Source organism: Octodon degus, unplaced genomic scaffold (assembly GCF_000260255.1).
Source record: "Octodon degus isolate 3935 unplaced genomic scaffold, OctDeg1.0 scaffold00003, whole genome shotgun sequence".
In the NCBI taxonomy this organism is placed as follows: Eukaryota; Metazoa; Chordata; class Mammalia; order Rodentia; family Octodontidae; genus Octodon; species Octodon degus.
This window is the reverse complement of record NW_004524579.1, coordinates 33,689,603-33,697,295: the sequence shown is the minus strand read 5'-3', so window position 1 is coordinate 33,697,295 and position 7,693 is coordinate 33,689,603. Positions and strand designations below refer to the sequence as shown.

At 36.3% G+C, this 7,693-nt stretch overlaps 1 pseudogene; it reads left to right on the top strand.

The window, feature by feature from the left end:
• The first annotated feature begins 6,609 nt into the window (after positions 1-6,609).
• Positions 6,610-6,947, top strand: LOC105742267 (annotated as a pseudogene).
• Positions 6,948-7,693: the final 746 nt, after the last annotated feature.

Below are 7,693 nucleotides of genomic sequence, written 5' to 3'. Positions count from 1 at the left end.
TTCTTCCTTGTCTTTTACACACACACACACACACACACACGAAAAAATATGTATATAACCTGATATAAGATTGATACTGTTTTGTGGAAATCTTCAATGACATTTTAAATGAATTCATCTGATATAATTATATCTTGCATAGCCCTGCATAACTACCTTTTTGAGAACTCTTCATTCTTTATCTGGGACCATACAGCTACTTCTTTTACATCCTGGATTATGGTCTTTGTTATTTTCTATATGCTACATCTGAAGGTATTAGAATATTTTGAGTTTGTATAATTGGAAAATATTTTACTTTTAGTTCTCAAAGGTATGTTTGTTAAGTATAAAATTCAGTGAGGACAGATCTTTTTTTTCAGTCCTTTGAATAAATAAGTCTAGTTTCTTATGCACTTGCTATTTTTTTTTCTAATGTGGAGTAAGACACTATTTAATTCTGTTCTTCTATAGCTAATGTTTTTATATGTTTATGCTTTAATCATTTTTTTCTTTACAGTTAGTTTTGGACAATTTCAGTTTTGTGTATCTTGGTATGATTTTATTCATATTTCTTGTGCAAAGGATTCATCTTTCTTGGAAATGTAGTCCTATAATTTTAACTAAATTCAGAAATTTTAAATCTTTAAATATTTATTGTCTACCCCCTTCTACTTTGAGAATTCTAATTATATGAATATAAGTTTCTTGATTTTGGCACAGAATGAACTATTACATGACTGATCTGTAAATTTTAGACAATTGAAATTTATTTTATTTTAGACATGTTTATTTTAGACAATTTTATTGTTTATTTTAGACAATTTTTATTTTAGACAATTTTATTGTCTAAAATGTTTATTTTAGACAATTTTTATTGTTATATTCATTTAAGTTTGTAAATAATTTTTACAATGTGCAATCTATTATTAATCTCAAATTATGTATTCATTGCAGAAATATTTTTCTAAAATTCACTCTGTCTACATCTTTTTTTCTGTCTACATCTTATATTTTTCACATTTCAATATCTGTCCACAATTTTTAATTTGCTATATAATTATTATTGATTTCAATAGTTAACAATGAGAAAAAATGAATAAAACAGTTAGAAATAAATTTAATCGGCTGGGGAGATGGCTCAGTGGAATAAGCACTTCCCTGGCAAGCTCAAGGGCCTGAGTTCAATTCCTGGTTCTGCCAAAAAAATAAATAAATAAATAAATTTAATCAAATAAATCATGACTTGCACACTGAAAACTGCAAAACATTGGTGAAAAATTGAACAAGACAGAAATAAATTGAAAATATCCCATGATTATGGATTGGAAGGATTAGTACTGTTAATATGTCAATACTATTCCAAGTGACATACACATTCAATGCAATTCCTTTGAAAATCTCAATGGCATTTAAAAAAAGGAAATAGAAAAATCTTAAAATTCCTTTAGTGCCAGAAAATGACCCCAGGTGGGGGGCCTGCCCCTTAGCTCAGTTCTTTAAGTGGCTGCTTCAACAAAGCAGTCAGGCTCAGGTTGCTGTGGTTCGATCCCCACAACTCAAGCCAGCCAAACCTGCCCTGAAGGCATTCAGAGAAAAAATAATAATAAAAAATAAACCTTATGGGACTGGGGAGGTGGCTCAGTAAAATAAGCACTTGCCTGGCAAGTGCAAGGGCCTGAGTTCAATTCCCAGTTCTGCCAAAAAAAAAAAAGGAAGTAAAAGACCCCAAGCAACCAAAGCAATCTTGAGAAAGAACAAATTTAGAGACATTGTACTTCCTAATTTCAAAACACATTACAAAAACATGAAATTAGACCAATGGAACCAGATAGTAAGCCCAGAAAATAATGTATTATGTAAATCCATGGTGGGGAAAGAAGTCCCCACCATGGATTTACATAGTGTTGGGAAAATTCATTGTCTACATTCAAAAGAATGAAATTGGACCTTTCACCATAGAAAATCATAAACTTAAAATTATATTGAAGTTTTATATCTAAGACCCCAAATCTGTAAAACTCCTGAAAGAAAATCTAGAAAGAAACTTCATGATAACATTTTTGGGAAAGTTTCTCGGGTATTACACCAAAAGCAAAATCAGAAAACACAAAATTAAATAAATAGATAAAGAGAAATAAATTAATAGATAAATATAAATTAGATAGATAGAGTAACATCAAATTAAAACACTTCTTCATGGCACAGAATACAATCAATAAAATGAAAAGACAAATTGTAGGATTTGATAAACCAGAGCAGAAATACATGAAGAGATATGTTTGTAACCATATGTCTGGTGAGGAATTAATACCAAAAATATAAATTTCTTCAAAACAAAATTAAAAATAGGCAAAAGACTTGAACAGATATTTCCCCAAAGAAGACAAGAGGAAACACATGCATGAGAAAAGTTACTCAATATGCCTTATTATCAGTGAAATGCAAACAAGATATTCTCACACTTCTTTGAATACCTACTATTTTTTAAAACATGGTGATGAGGATGTGGGGAGATCAAGATGCTTATACACTCTTGGTTAGATTGTAAAGTGATGCAGCCACTATGAAATACATTTTTATGGAGTTTTTTCAAAAGAGTTAAAATAGAACTATTATATGATCCCAGAACTCCATTTCTAGGAACATAGCCAAGGGAATTAAATTCAAGATTTAAGGTGATTCATACATTTCCAAGTTCATTACAGCATTATTTGCAATAGCCAGACATGAAAACAGTCTAAATGTCCATCAGTAAATGAACTGATGAAGAAAATATGTTATATACTATAGTGTAATATTATCCAACCTTGAATAAATGGAAATTGTGTCATATGTTAGTTAAAATAAATCTGTCAGAGGGCTGGGGAGATAGCTCAGCAGTCTATGTGCCTGCCTGGCAAGTGCAAGGACCTGACTTTGATCTCCAGTACTACATGCTCTGTTGGCCCTGGAGCCTGGTGCATGTGTGCTGGCCACCAACACCTGGCATGATGATACATGCCTATAATCCCAGCACTGGGGTGGCTGAGACAGGAAGATCGCTATGAGTTTTAGCTGCATAGCAAGACTTTGTAACAAATAAATAAATACATTATTTTTTAAAAAAAGAAAGAAATGTGTCAGAGGACAAACACTTCATGATATATGTATATGAGTTACATTCATAAAAGTAGAGTGAAGAATTGTAGTTGCCAGGGTTTAGGGAAAGTGGGAAATGAAGAACTGATACTTAATAAGCACAATGTTATAATCCTAGAGATTTGTTATTCAACACTAAAGATTTTATTGAGGGGCTGGTGAGATGGCTCAGTGGTCTAAAGCACTTACTTAGAACAAGCTAAACAAAGCACAGGGACCACTGTTCAATCCCCCAGCACCACATGCCAGCCAGACCCGCCCCCTGGTGGGCTGAGCTGGCGCCACACACACACACACATAAATAAATAAATAAATTAATTAATTAATTTAAAAAAAGATTTTATTGAGAGGATAGATCTTACAATCAAACATGAGAAAAAGAAAACTAAGGTACAATGTCCTTGATAACACAAAAAAAATAAACAAAATTTTAGTATATCAAATCTAACAATATACAAAATGGATAATAAATCATGACCAAGTGGGGTTTGTCCATGAATTCAACAGTGGTCTAACATTTGAAACATCAATCAATATAACTCACTAAATTTTAGCAAAAACCCACTTGATATTGACAATTTCTAATACCTGTTTCCTTTTTAGGGAGAGTTGGGGTGTCTCACTCTGTGGTTCAGGGTGAACTAAAAGCAATCCTTTCCCTCAGCCTCTTGGGTTGCAGGGTCATAGGCATGTACCACTAAGCCCAGCCAAACATTTATTTCTGGTTAGTATCCTGTGAAAAAGAGGAGGAGAAAGAAGATGGAAGAAAGAAGAAGAGGAAGAAAAAAAGGAGGAGAGGAAGAAGAAGAGGAGGAGGGGGAAAAAGAAGAAGAAGGAGAAGGAGAAGAAGAAGAGGAAGAGGAAAAGGAAGAGGAAGAGGAAGAGGAAGAGGAGGAGGAGAAGGGGGGGAAGGAGAGGGGGAGGGGAAATTTTCTATGACTTTAGATTAGGCAAAAAGGGATTTTTTAGGTATAATACCAAATGTATGGTACAAATAATTAGGCTTCATCAGAATTAGAATCCTCTGCTGCTATTTGAAAACCACAAATTAGGGAATGAAGTGGTAAGCCACAGACTGGGGAAAATATTTCCAGATCACAAGTATGATAAAAGACCCAGAATTTGGGGCTGGGGAGATAGCCCAATGGTATAAGAACCTGCTTGGCAAATTCAAGGTCATGAGTTTAATCCCCAATACAAAAAAACAAAAACAAACAAACAAAAAAAACAGAATTTGTACTGTACTCTTAAAACTAAAAGAATTAAAGAAAATGATTTTTAAATGACAGATGATTTGGACACCTGACATGGTCATATAAAAAGGTTGCCAATAACATTAATTAATAAAGAAATGCAAATGAAAGTCATAATGTAATAGTCATAATGACTAGTAGTAGTGAGCTAAAGTGAAAAAGATTTTAATGTGGAGGCATTGGAACTCACACACTGCTCATTATGTTGGTGTAAATATCAAATGATATGAGCACTTTGGAAACCAGTAGGGCAATTTCTTTAAAAAGTTAAAATATATGCACAAGCATATAGATCAGTCATTCCATGCCTAGGTATTTACCTAAGAGAAATGAAGCATATGTCCACACCGTGGCTGCTTTCTTCATAAGACCTCCAGGCCAGAAGCAGCACAAACGACCTCTAACAGGTAGATGAACTGAAAAGACAGATACTACACTAAACAACATGTGTGAATTGTAAAACAATTATACTGAATTAGAGAAGCAAAATAGAAAATAGAAGTACCATGCATGGTAAGAGTCCACGTGTATAAAATTCCAGAACTATTTACAGGAGTAGAAAGTAGACGATTGGTTGCTGGGGGAGGGAGGACAGAAATGAGGAGTAATGGGAGGCAAAGAAGAGTGGAAGTAAGGAACAAAAAAAAAGAATAAGGAAACTTTTTAAGGTAGTAATATGTGCATAGAAACATGTCAAGATGCATCAAATTGTATAATTAAAGATACAGTTTACTGAATGACATACCTTAGGAGAGCTATTCTTTCAGCATAAGAAACAGCTCAATTGTCAGCAAATTTGTTTTTAAAAAATAGTATCCTGAAGTATTTTGCTTTCACCTTTTAATTGCAACAATGCAGTGAGCTTACTATTATTCATTTCATATTATTATTTCCCTTATAATAGAAGATGAAAATCAGCCTCTGAAAACAGGAGAATCACTATGAGTCTGATCTGTGTAGTGAGACCCTGTAGCTCCTGTCCTAAATACATTAAAAAAAATAAAACAGAAAAACAAAACCAACTTGTGTGGTAAATTGTTTTCTCCCAGACTCTTCTCTCTGCAATATCATGGTCTCCTACATTTACCACTTCCTCAGGTGTAATCTTTCCCTTTTGATGGATTATTGTCCTATTGTAGCTTTTTTGGAGTCAATATAAAGCGTCTCTTTTATTATCTTCTGAATTTGGAATCAATGGAAAAGTGGATCCACATCTTAAACTGATGGTGTGAGAGTGTGGCTTTGGATTAGAAGCCCAGGAAGTTCTCTAGTTCTTCACCAGTGAGTGCAAGACCTCATCATAGATCAACTGGACAGCCAAGGTCTACTCCAAGCTGCAAGAGAAAAGAGCAAACCAGAGGACCAGCATCCTGTCCACCAAAGGAGGAAGAATCCCGAGAGACACTGCACAAGCTTAGTTATGTCAAACAAGCTCTAGTGGAATAAACCAGCGAGAACATGACACAGAGAGATAGGCACATTACCCTAGAAGTCCTTTGCGTGACACCTGTAGGCCTGCAAAATGGAAACTTCCCAAGACCAGATCCTTCATGAGTGAATTTCTTTGCATGTTGTTAAAGATTTGATATGTTTTGTTCTAAATGTACTTGCCAATGTTTTGGCATGTACACCTGAAAGCAAGAAAACAAATGAGTGAAATATGTGGTAATTCAGATGGTAATAACTGCCACTGAGAAAAGAAAAACAAATAAAGGTGAGTAGAAACTAATGTCAGCGTGATGAGGGTGAACTTCCTGAGGAGTCCTGATGGGGAGGAAAGGGAAACCCTGCCGATATTTGAGAATATGCTCCAAGGAGAGGAAGCAGTAAGTGCAAAGGCCCTGGGGAAGGCTGTTCCACAGACTGAAAGAAAAGCAGAGAGGCTAGAGGGGCTGGAATACAGTGGGTGAAACAAGTTCACACATAATCTCTGTCTTTCAGGTTATTGCATTTTTATGGCCTATTACTCTAACCATTTTTGGTTTGTGGTTTAAAGTTCTGACTCTCATGACCATGCTACTACAGCCTTGGGCTCATAGCTATCACACTTCTCAGTTCCATTCACAAGCTACAGACCAGCCAATGGTGCACTGAACTTTCATTTCAGCAGTTCTGAACCTGCCTCACATTCCCCCAAAGCCAAAGGTTCAATAGAGGGCAGACAGAGCAGTTCTCTTCATTACCCCTCTCTGAATTCATCAGGCACCTAGCAAACACCAAGCAGAGACAGCAACCATTGAAAAAGAGTAGCCATGGCCCTCTGCTATCCCATGGCCGTGGGCCTCAACAAGGGCCACGAGGGGACTAAGATTGTGAGCAAACCGAGACACAGCCGCCGCCGCTGATGGATGTCTCACCAAACATGCCAAGTTCGTGCAGGACATGATCCAGGAGGTGTGCGACTTTGCCCCCTACAAGCAGGGCGCCATGGAGCTGCTCAAGGTCTCCAAGGACAAGCGCGCCCTCAAGTTCATCAACAAAAGGGTGGGGACGCACATCCACGCCAAGAGGAAGTGTGAGGAGCTGAGCAACGTGTTGGCCACCATGAGGAAGGCAGCTGCCAAGAAGGACTGAGCCCCTCTGGAATAAAGCTTTGCAGAAAGTAAAAAAAAAAAGAAAAAGAAAAAACACCAAGCAGAAAGCAACCTCCCAGTGTGTGTGTGTGTGTGTGTGTGTGTGTGTGTGTTAAATGACACACGCTGACTATTGCTTCCAGGCCTTTCATCAAAATGCACTCTCAATGTCTCCAGACTTCCCTTCCAGAGTACACATTTTCCCAGCAAAAGAAACTTCCTTCAGAACACAAAGCTGACAACTGACACCTTTAGTCTGTACTTAATGCAGCATGCTCCCACTGTCAGAGTTCCGGCTAATGAATGACCACAGATTGGGCAAGATGGACAACTCACATTTACTTCTCACAGTTGTGGAGGCCAGCAAGCTGTAGAGTAAGGTGCTGGTCAAGCTGCTATTCAATGCAGGCTCTTCCTGGCTTTAGTAGTCTCCTTCTCTGTTGTATATCCACGGAGTGTAAAGAGCTCTCCCAGGTATCTCAATAACAACTGCATTCTTTTTTTGGTAGTTATTTTTTTTTTAATTTTCTTTTTCTTTTTATTATTTTTTTTTGGTAGGACAGTTTCAATAATTAACACATTGCATACATTCTTCCTAGTGGTTAATTGCTGTACAAGATGTGGACATGATATCCTATTTACAAATACTAGTAGAACAAATCCCTCCATTCATTAAGAGAATGCAACTATATATCTATCTTAACTATTTTGAATACACAGATACAAAATGGACATTCATCTGTATCC